General features: G+C 37.6%; 1 long non-coding RNA gene across 1 annotated transcript in view; it reads left to right on the forward strand.

The window, feature by feature from the left end:
- LOC147379736 (uncharacterized) overlaps window positions 1–11,050 on the forward strand; it is a 28,890-nt gene extending 17,840 nt beyond the window's left edge. The window contains exon 3 of the long non-coding RNA XR_015163561.1: window positions 8,864–11,050. This is a non-coding gene — a long non-coding RNA (uncharacterized LOC147379736). The remainder of the gene's footprint in view (window positions 1–8,863) is intronic.
- Window positions 11,051–12,329: the final 1,279 nt, after the last annotated feature.

Here is a 12,329-nt window from a genome sequence, read left to right on the forward strand (position 1 = left end):
ACCTGTCACTGCTTGTTTTTTCGGCTCTAGCATCACAGAAGATGTTACTGTATTTGAGGCTGCTAACTTCCACTTTTTCATGGTGTCTGCAGACCTACTGGGTTTCTCTGGGATCCATCTATACCTCTTCTGGCACCTACACACTACACTTTTCAAGGGGCCCAAGAGGTCTAGAGTCTGCTTTCACTAAATCCATTTTGGTTTCTTTGCAGAAATAGGGACAATTCCCTCCTTACTTTTTCTTTGACATAGGCTCTGAGGAAGCACCACAGTGTCTCAGCATTTTGGAGAAACCTGTCCTAGAGTTTCTGTTTGCAGAGTTGGACAGTGCCTATAAGATGGTTAGGATGACCATGACCAAGGCAGCGTGCTACTCAGCCACCCCTTCCTATTTTTGTGTTAGGTATTTTTAATCAAATGCCCTTGTAATTTATTTCTTGTGCCAAGACTTCACAATTTTAAAAGACACACATTAATTCCAAGAACAAACCCCTTTTAATTCAACATGTCTCATTATTTTTTGTTTCATTTTCCTCATCACTTTTATTTGTTTATTTTTGTCTGCACTGGGTCTTCATTGCTGCATGCAGACTTTCTCTAGTTGCGGTGAGTAGAGCTGCTCTGTTGTGGTGTGCACGCTTCTCTTTGCTGCAGCTTCTCTCGTTGCTGAGCAGCCCTAGGGCATGTGGGTTTCAGTAAGTGTGGCACCCAGGCTCAGTAGTTGCAGTTTGAAGACCCTAGAGCAGGGGCTTCAGTACTTTTGGCACAGTGTTTCAGTTGCTCCATGGCATGTGGAGTCTTCCTGGACCCATGTCCCCTGCATTGGCAGGCAAATTCTTATCCATTGTGCCACCAGGGAAGTTGAACCTCTCATTATTACTATACAAGAAAGGGGAAAATAAATGTGAAGGGCCCATGTTGTTACTGGCTCTATGAGTGCCACTGACTCTCCTATACGTCACGCTTGGGGAGCATGTGAAAGGCAGCCATGGGCAATACTGGTTCTCTTGAATGGTTGCTGAGGATTGGACTTCTGACTTGCCAGAGTCTCTCTTACTGCTCATCACCTTGTCTCTATTACCTAGCTCTGTCCTTATAATGATCTCTTGCTCAGGGTGCCTCACTGTATAGATACACACTTTCTCCAAACACACAATCAACTCTCACCGATGTGGTCACCCATACTTCTGAATTAGAGACTTTTCTATCATTCTCTTTGTTGGATGAACTCAATGTCTCACAGCCCCACAAACAGGGAAAGAGTTATTATCTACTTCCAGTGTTTGAATGCTCAAGTTTTTAACCATTTTCTGATCCATAAACAAAATTAATGACCCAGATTTCTGGTATATCACATCAGGATGACTTAGAAATGGAAAGAGCTATTTATCAGTAGTAAGTTCTTTCAGTCCTCTCTTGCTAAGCACCTACTTGATAGAAGCTCTCACTGTGTAATGGTAGTAGTGAGCCAGGAGATCTGTGTAAGACACAGGGCTTCAAAGAGTACTAAGCGAGAAATAGGCACTGAATCCTGTTAAAAATCACGCAAATGGATGCCTTGATATGTACCAACAACAGGAGTAAACACAATTAAAGCCAGTATGATGTAAGGGCCATTAAAATGTATAAGAAATCACTTATTCTAGTTGAGATGATCAGGAAGCATCTGGGATATTTTGATTGCTTTTTGACACATGATAACTGGAGAATGATATCATTAAAACAAATGGTATTATTCTTGCAAGGACTGAAGTATTTTCTAGTGGAGACCTGAATTTGGGGTTGAGTTTGACCTGAATGTAGAATTTGTCTAGAAAAAATGACTATAAGCATAGACACGCACTCTGGATATAGAAATTGAAAACTTAGTTTCTGATATCTAAAATTTCAAACTCCATCTCATAGGCAGTGAGAGAATCTTTGAAGGGTTCTGATCATGGAATCCCCTGTGATTAGAAAGTTAAAGAAAGAAAGAAAGTGATTTTAAAGAACCTATTGGCATTATCAAGAATAAACTGGGAGGAACAAGGAAAGAGGCAAGGAGAGTGGTTGGAATTCTCTTTGAATAGCAGCCTTGTGTTCATGCAGAGATGAGGGATAAGCCTTTATAACAAACAACAATCATGTGTTGTCTTTTTATAAAATTCATTTTATCTTATTGCAAAAATTTGGAAAAATACTGAAGAAAATAAATTTAATCCATAACTCCCCAATTAAAGGAACACAATAGTTAATTTTTTGCCTATTCACTTACAATCTTTTTGTCTGTGTAATTAAATTTTCCATGGTTGAGACTGTAGTACATACTTAATATGTTCTTAAACTTAATGCAAGCATTTTCCATATATGCTATTTATTTTCTTAATTATCTTTTAGAAAAATGATAGAAAATTGAATAGAAAAATTTTCTTAAGTGATTATAATTTAATCATGATTTTAAAAAGTTGGAAAATATAAAGGCACAGGAAGAAAACAAAATTCATCTATAAAACAATCATTTAAAGAAAAGTAACAATGAGTTTCCTCGAAGCATAAAAATATGTTAAAATTTGGAAAAATGCTGTATAAAATGGTTTAGAAATTTTTGCTTGTGATGAAAAGCTTAAAAAGCATTTAAAAAGATTTGTGTTGTGTAATATGACATCATAGAGATAGATCACTATTTATTCATACATGAAAATAGCTGTAATAATGTATTCATTGATTCAGAGTCAAAACTACACTCAAATGCAGACTATTTCTTACTGCTTTTCTTGTAAATCAAAGAGGGAAGTAACCAAGTATAAAAGATAGTAAGTTAGATAAACACTAATAAAGTGAACTTGAAAAAAGTATTAGAAAGGATTAAATAGAGATTAAATCAAATACCAGTGGATTGGGAAACAGGAAATCAGTAGACTTAATAATAAATAAATTTAATAATATTGTTCTTTCAAACTAGCAAATTTTGGTCTTCAGTCTGGGATTCTTCTGGCTCCACTGACACCTGTCTCTGGAGAAGACCCTTAGCCAGGCCTAGTCCCTGGCTTCCCTTATTCCACTCCATATCAGTGACTTTAACAAATTACTAATAATCCATATATATGTAATGCATTTGATGGATATTAAATATGTTGAGCTTTTGCAAAATTAGGATGTTTTTATTTCAACTTAAAAATAACTTAGCCTAAATTAAAATATATCTTAGGAAAGTCAAATTTCATGTGTGAAAGTTACATATCAACATCTCAATACTATACCCTGGAGTTATGGGCCCTTGAACAGGCTGTAAATCTGGGGCAAAGTCTTAAGTTTTCTTCTTAGATGATTCTGTGAGGAGCAAAGTAAACAGATGACTAGCCTTTCACAGACGAGCAGCTGGAAGTGCGGTTTAGTCAGGGTATCATAACATGAGTCCAGTGTAAGGTCCACTGCCACCTCCTGCTTTCATACTGTTTCTCTATCACTTACTGCCCCGTGGACTTGGGTAAGCTGTTCTCTCTGCACCTGTTTCTTCAACTGCAACATGAGACACTGAGGATACTCTGCTTCCAAAAGACTCTGGAAGACAGGAAGAGAAAGAACTATTTGGAAAAACATTTATCAGCCATCACTTTCAATGATTTTTACTATCCATGACATTCATCTTTCCTTCATATCCTGTTTTTTCTTTTTTGAATCTTTACAAGACTAGCCTGCTGGAATTTACAAATTAGATTTCGACAGGACACTGAGAGCCAGACTAGTACAAAATCACATTTGGATTCATGAAAGTGGTCCATGGGTATGATGTGACTTCTTGCCTCTTAATATTTGAGGCTTCATAGCTCTCCACACCCTGACTCAGATCTTCTTTATTGAGATTATACTTTGAGATCAGGAATTTTTCTATGAGAAAAAGGCAGTCATGACTAAATCTTTCTTAGGTTTAACCACAAGAAACTCATATGCTTATTAGTCATTCATTCAGAAAACATAAAAATTTGCATGATTATACAGTTCATTTAGTGCCTTGCAAGATACAAAAAAAAAAAACAAAAAAAAACAAGACATGGTTTCTGCCCTTGACTTTTACAACTTAAAAATGAAAAACTCAATACAGACCCCAGAAGAAAATAGAGATGGCTATTCAGAAAAAGGTTTCGAATGAATTGAAGCTGGGCCACTTCTTTGGGAAAGTGATAATTGAGCAGTAGTTTGAAGGACGGTGACTTGTAGGAGTTTTGGGGGATGGGAGAGGGCATTCATGCTTGAAGTCAGGCAGGCCTTGAAAGCCTTGTTCCATCTTTCTAGGTGGTGAGGGTGTTTTAGACTCACATGAACACTTGCAACATGATACAACCTTTTTTTTAGGAATATTTTGGCCCTCATGTGAGGGAGAGGGGACAGGAAAGTGATGATGGCATAGATCCCTGCCTTCTAGGGCAGAGACGGGGGCCTGGAGAGCCTGGAGAGGAGTGATGCTGTAGAGGAGCCTTGGTGTGTTTAACAAATGCTCCCCACAGAGAGTTCTTTCATTAATGCTATCTCAGAGATGTGAAGCTCAGTTTACTGGCATGGATGTGCCTTTATTTACGTTCTCTGAAACAGCTAGCAGGTTCCATACAAATGATATCTTCTTGGCAAGTTAGATTACTAAGACATTTTCTTCCCTCAGTGAGTAAATAGTCATGTCTGACTAAGTCTGGGAAGTCTGGTTGCCTGACTGCAGAAATGCTTTCCACAAAAGCCTTAGATGTAGCCATGTGCTTGTATCTTTGTAATTGTCATTGTTGTTGTAATAAAATCAAATGTGGTGCTCACTCTGGAACACACCCAACCCTCTGCCTAGCTGTAAGTTTGTGTGAGAAAACACCACCACCTATCCCCATGGAAAATCTGGGAGTTTATTTGATGCTCAGATTAGAAGCCAAATAATGTTTGAGCAATTTAGACAAAATGGCTATTTTTAACTATGGTATCAGTAGAACCTTTTAAAACATCATTTACAGGGAAATGGTTGCAGTGTATTTTAGGAGTAATCAGTTTTATCTTGAGTACAGATTCATTAGTTTTGAAGTTTGAGCCTTGCTTTTTTCTGAGTTTTCTTTCTGTGCCAACCTGTAGCTAATACTGTGCAATGTTTAGTGTTTGCTTTGCCATATTTTTGTCTGATCTAAATTTAGCAATGAGTATAAGAAAGAGAATATAGAAATATTTATTAATTTGTGTATTCATTCATTTCAAAAGATAATTCATGACTCCTTACCAAGTTCCAGGAATTGTACTGAATACCAGATGTGGAATTAACATGGCCTTTGCCCCCCAGACCTTACATTTCCATAGGAGTCTAAAAAATGCACACAAGCATCTCTACTATAATTCCTAATGTTATGTGGGTCTATGAACAAAATACTGGAGCACAGAGAAGAGGATATTTCATTAGAATAATGTAAAAAATATTCAGAGCATATGACATTGTGGATGAGCCTCAGAAATGAGTGGAAGAGGTAGAAATGGAAAGAAGATTCCAGAATGAAGAAAGAGTATAAAGAAGTGAAAAGTGCAAAATGTCTTTAGGAAGGCAGCATGAGCAAGTAGGAGGAGCATGCAGATACAGACTATGTCTGAGTCCTACTCACCCTTCTGAGACCTGAGGTGTTCTTGAGCAAGTTGCCAAATCTCTCTTGAAAACTGAGATAATACCTTTGAATACCTTTGATAATAGCTTTCTTTGATTAAATAAGAAAATATATGTGAAACACCTGGCACCCTGAGACTATTTGATAAATGTAATATGATGCTATTCCAGAGGAAGACATGTTTCATTGAGGTAGAACATAGGATGTGTGGATAAGGGTCGAGAGGGACCTTAGATTGGAAACATTGGTTTGGACCAAATCAGTCAAAGGTGAGGTTAGATTTTATCCTGATGGCAATCAGTAGTCACCTACTTTTGGAAGAGGTCTTAGTCAAGGTCAGATTTTTGTCCTACAGAGATCAACCTGGGACAGGAAGAAGAAGAGATTGAGGGAGAATGAAGCTAAGTTTTGATTGGAAGGCTGTGGAAGTGATCCAGGTCAGAGAAACTAGAATTTAAACTTGGCACTGAGTGTGTGTTACAAGCAGCAAATGGACCCACAAGAAATGTCACCCACATAGAAATATGAGATTGGAAGGGTTTAGTGACCACTGAACATGGAAGTGAAAAATCTCAAAATATCTTTCAGGGAAAATTTGAGAAATGTAGGCAACTTTGTATTTCCTTCTGCAGTAGAACCTAGACATCTGCTTACTTGTCCAGCTGCTTGGGATTGGAAGAAGCTAAATCCACATTGAGAGGAACATGGCTATTTTCTGCTGCTAAGTCATTCCTAGGCACGTGGGAGTGTAGAAAGAATTTTATTGTGCCCTCTCCTAAACCTTTGGTATTTATTGACAGGTTCTTGACTTATTGAAGGAGGGAGTTGACTCATCGAGTGGATTCCTCTTATTTTACACATCAAGAAACTGAATTCAGAAATGAAAAGTGACCTATCTGAGAATCAGAGGGTATACAGCACCAGAGCCTGAACTCAGACTCAGGTTTTTATTTTTGACCCTTCACATTCTTTTTACTTCTTTGATATGATAAACTGCTGAGAAAGCAAGCAGGCATCTCTAATAGCTGAGGGGTGAACATTAGCTTTGTCCATCCCCTTCAACACAGAAACAAATTGCTTAACTTTTCTTCTGAAGCTAAGTACCAGTTGAAGATCAATCAAGTAGAGCTGAAACATCCTGTAGTTTATGTATAAATTAAAAGGAAAATTTAGTTGATTTATGGAAAAATGCAAAGCTACAGATGAGAGCTCTACAGAAAAATGCAGAGCTACACCTAAGTTTCCCAGGTGGCGCTAGTGGTAAAGAATCCACCTGCCAATGAAGGAGATGTAAGAGATGCGGGTTCTCTCCTTAGGTCAGGAAGATCCCCTGGAGGAGGGCCTGCTAACCTACTCCAGTATTCTTGCCTGGAAAATCCCATGGACAGAGGAGCCTGGCAGGCTACAGTCCATAGCATCAGAAAGTTGGACATGACTGAAGCAACTTACTACACACACACAAAGCTATAGGGCTACATGGCTGGAATCAAGTTAGTCAAAAATATTTTTTTAGTTTTTTTTCTATTTTTGATAATAAATTCATGGGGACATTTTTACAAAATGAACAACAGTTTCCAATTAAAATTAGCACAAGGATTATTCTCCACAAATGGAAAATGTTAATTGTCCCCAATTTAAGGTATATTAGCAACAGAACTATTATTAAAACACACTTTAGCTCATTATTTATCCTTTTTGTTTGGGAACAAAATACTGTATGAACATGATTCTAAATTATTGATACTTATCTTTTAAACGGCCATTTAACCAAGCATTTTGGATGTTAACTATTTTACCTATTTCTTATACATTATATTTGGGAACCACTCCAAATGGGTCAGAATTGTCATTATGAATATAGAATTCACCAAATTTTAGATCTTGAAGTGTCTTTAAATAAGATCTACTACTTGTGATCCCCTATGTAATGAACTCTATATGGTATGGTGATGAAGTCTTCCGGTAGGATAGGTAGAATGACTATCAACTTACTTAAGTCCTTTAGTCCAAAAGTGGGGCTATTTCTTGTATCCTCAGGGAGTTACAACCACAACAAATGACAGGGAGCTAAGAGTATTTAATGTGGAAAAAATTTTTAAAGTGGGCCAAATGCAAAGTATAATACAATAAAAAGAAATATTGGTGTCTAGGGCAGAGAAGAAAGCAATGGACTTGAGAAAAAAGAGATCTGCTTTCTAATTCCAGTTTTGTCACTGCCTTGGATTAAGTCTGTCTATATGGTGTTACTGTTGTTTTTCTTTGTCTGTTTCCTCAATTACCTCATTTGTAACCGGGTGATGACTATGAATGTCCCTTTCAGATCTGATCCATGATTGTCTAATGCTTCTGTTGAGGGTGGGTTCCTTTATACAGAGCTCAGGATAGGCAGAGTAGCCCAATTTAATTCAAAAATCAAACATTCAAATTCACTCTCATTTCAACCTGTTTTTATTTTAAAGTGACATTTAGTGAGCACTTACTAAGTGCCAGAGTATGTGCAAAGCACATGAAATGTGTTCACTCATTAAATCTTTCAACCCTATGAAGTAGGTTCTTTTTGGTCTTTGCGACTTCTTAGCATCATAGGATATTTTTGTCATGTATCTAATAGGAAATTCAAGCAGGCTTGCTAGTGTTACTGTAAGCAGGATGTGAATCCAAGACAGCCATCTGAAAGCATTACCAGAGCATCTTTCTTGACTAGAGAGAGCTCATTGGCCACACAGGTCCCTGTTCTGACCAATGGTACACACTCCTGTCCAGAGTTACCAGTATCACTAGGTTGGAAACAAGTCTTAGGAAGTTTACATCATCCCTATATTTTTGAAGTTACTAAATGTGAAAAATATCATGACCTCAGTGTTCCCTTGCTGAGCCAGATTCATAGCATTACCACCACCTGCTCTTCCAAAGGTTTCCATTTAATGTGGGTTTAAAAATAAGGGCTCTGAACTCTGCCTTGCTTTCTTTAGAGAAAAGGTGTAAGTCTGGCTGGAGTGTTTAAGAAATTCCAGGATGATGCAGTGGAAAGAACTTGTCTCGGCTCTGCCACATGACCTTGGGCTAGTCAATCGCATGGGCTTTTCCTTTCTCTATCTCTAAAGCACGGGTTGAATAAGGCAGTTTGGCTGGAGAAGAAGTAAATGATTAGGTTATTTGTCAGTTTGTTGATCTTTAACAACCACCAGTTTTAAAAATTTTTTAAATGAAAATGTTTTAAAATCTTTAAAAACTAAAATGTCCCCTCTTTGTATCTTCCTCAGGTATTCCAACGGTAAAGAACCCACCTGCCAATGCAGGAGACGTAAGAGACTTGAGTTTGATCCTTGGGTGAGGAAGATCCCCTGGAGGAGAGCATGGCAAACCACTCCAGTATTATCACCTGGAGAATCCCTTGGAGAGGAGCCTGGCAGGCTATGGTCCATAGGATCACAAAGAGACAGATGTGGCTGAAGTGACTTAGCACACATGCAAGCATAACGATATATTTCACATTTTTTAACTACTGCTCTAACTGTGATGAATTATAAGGGGCAAGAGTAAAAGCAGAAAGGCAAGTCAGAGAAGATAAAATGAGTGTTTCAGGAGAAAATCCAGGAACATGGGAAAGGCAGTATATCAGAAGGCTTGATGGAAGAAGTGAAATTTGAAAGGGAAATCTGGTTTGAATGTATCCAGTAACAGACAACCTGTATTATCTTCTAAGACAGTCTACTCTATTTGAGACAACTCTCTCTCTCAGAAACTGCATGCTACATTCAATCACAGTATACAGTAAGTGCTCTGTGTCATTTCTCCAATTTTTGCCCCATAGCATTCATGCATGCATGTTATATTCATCCTTTGTGGTCACACAGTGATTCAAGGACCCTAATTAAAATCCACTGACTATACAAAGACTGACTGAATATTTCAGTTTCCTTTAGTCAGTCTAATTGCATACAACTTCATATTCACTTAGCGAGAGAGCCATTACCCTTCCCCCACAGCCTAATTACCATAAGTATACAATTTTTGTTTCGCACATGCTAGGGATTGTGTTGTGATTAAATGGTCATGCTGCTTTGTGTATTCATATCTACTGAGAAGGGTCTGGGTTCTGGTGGCTTTAGCCTGCTAGTTGCTAGAGAAAGAAGAATATCCCTCAAGCTAAACCAAGTGGATTGGCCTTAACCAGCATCAGTCACAGAGTAACAGAAGACAGCATGTGCGAAGGAAAATGGGACATGGTTCTCCAGCCATATGGAGGCAGATGGGGTTCTGGAAAGCAAGATAGCTAGGTAAGAGGCCAAGACCCTATAGCTGCAATACAGCTGAGCTGGAACAGGAGGTGGAAGTGACTCAGGGCTATAGTTTTTAAGAACCCACTAACACAGTATCATCAGATATCCATACTATGTAAATTAGACTTTTTGTTTGTTTGTTTACTATTTTTTAATTTAAATTTATTTATTTTAATTTGAGGCTAATTACTTTACAATACTGTATTGGTTTTGCCATACATCAACATGAATCCGCCACGAGTGTACACGTGTTCCCCATCCTGAACCCCCCTCCCACCCGCTCCCCGTACCATCCCTCTGGGTCATCCCAGTGCACCAGCCCCAAGCATCCTGTATCCTGCATCGAAACTGTTTGTTTGTTTGTTTCTTGTCCTTTGTTCTCTTCCAGTTGGTGTTTAGTATTAGTAAAGTGATTTTGAACAATCTATCTTGTCTCAGCTATTTATCAGGGTGCCAAGAGATGGGGTATGGGCCTAGAACATTAACAGGAAAGTTCCTCATCACTGAGATGTGGCATTAAGAGGGAAGGCATCAACAGGAGTCCCCGAGGGCATGGTGAGAGAATCTGGTGGTCCTTCTCTCCGTTCTTTTTCAGGAAAAGGTTCTGCTTGGATTCTTACATCTTGTGCTTTGTTTTAGGTAAGTGAATACATCTCCCTTGTATCCTCACTATCCCGGTTCCACCTTCTAAACAGATACTCCAATTCAGTTGCTTTCAACAGCGTGGTCCCCAAGCCAGGAGAATCAGCAATATCTAGGGATTACTAGAAATGCACACTCTTAGACCCTAGCCAGACTTTCTGAAAGTGGCACTCTTGGGATTAGGGCTTGGCAGTTTCTGTTTTACATACCTCTCCCGATGATTCAAAAACAAATTAAAGTTCAAGAGTCCCTGCTCAAATTGGTCTTAAAATGAGGAATGCAGAAGAGATTCATACTTCTCCTGGATGAAGTAGAGCAAGATTTACTTCACTTAGTACAATTTTGAGGCTACTCAATTTGCTCCAAATGTCATTATTTCATCATTTTTTATGGTTTATTCCATAACCTCTTTATCCATTCAGCTGGATGGACACTTAAGTTGCTTCCATATCTTGGCTATTATAGTAAAAAAAAAAAAAAAAGTATGGAGGTTTTCTTAAAAAAAAAAAAAAAAAAAACTAAAAATAGAGTTACCATGTAATCCAGCAATTCCACTCCTGGGCAAAAGAAAATACTAATTCAAAAAGAATCATGCACCCACCCAAATGTTCACAACAGTATGAGTTAAAATGAAATAAGTTATTATACTGTGAACATTGGGAAAACTTGTGTTTACCAAACGTTAAAGGGTGGAGGAATAAATTGGGAGCATAGGATTAACAGATGTAAACTACCATGTATAATATAAACAGCACAGGGAAATATATTCAATATCTTGCAATAACCCACAATGGAAAAGAATAGAAAAAGATACAGATTTATACATATATATGTATATATATATGTATAACAGAATCACTTTGCTGTATATCTGGAGCTAACACAATATTATAAATTAACTATACTCCAATAAAAAATGAACTAAAAATTATGTTTCCAAATGATATATATTGATAAAGAATATACTAAAAATTATAACAGCAAAATATAAAATTGTATATGTTTGTAATGAATCTAATGTTTTAACCAAATATGACTGGAGATTGCACTAATAAGATGTATGTGTAATAAAATAGAAGACAATGTACCCACATTGTAAAAGCATTAATCTCAGAGTAATAAGAGTTGACTCATTGGAAAAGACTCTGATGCTGGGAGGGACTGGGGGCAGGAGGAGAAGGGGATGACAGAGGATGAGATGGCTGGATGGCATCACTGACTCGATGGACATGGGTTTGAGTGAACTCTGGGAGTTGGTGATGGACAGGGAGGCCTGATGTGCTGCGATTCATGGGGTCATGGAGAGTTGGACATGACTGAGCAGCTGATCTGATCTGATCTAATAGTTTAATGGTGAGTTTTTCTTCTTGCTTTTTTCGTTGTTGAACAGTTCTTCAATGAAGTAATTTTTTTAACTTCATTATTTAAAAAAAAAAGTCTCAGATGTGCATATCTTACCAGGCATACCCATACTGGTTTCTTATTTCAATATTAGTATTCAACTGCTGAATACGGTCAGGAAACCCAACCTCTCTTTCTGTGTTCTTGTGTCTTCAACCTTATCTGGGATCTTAATCCATGAGTGCAAAGTGGTTTATTTACATAAAGAACTCTGTCAGTGTGAAAAACCATTGTTAAATATGATTATTAACTATGAAATTTCTTGTTTCCAGTTACATGTCTTAGCAATATTAAATTCTAAAAGGCAGGAAGTTGGAATTTTTTCACCAAATAAATCCTAAATTGCTGTGTTTTTGCATATTTAATCTTAATTTACAACAGTAACAGACAAATCCTTTAGGGA

Source organism: Bos grunniens, chromosome 1 (assembly GCF_055505025.1).
Source record: "Bos grunniens cultivar Pamir isolate PY7600 chromosome 1, Bosgru_T2T1.0, whole genome shotgun sequence".
Lineage (NCBI taxonomy): Eukaryota > Metazoa > Chordata > Mammalia > Artiodactyla > Bovidae > Bos > Bos grunniens.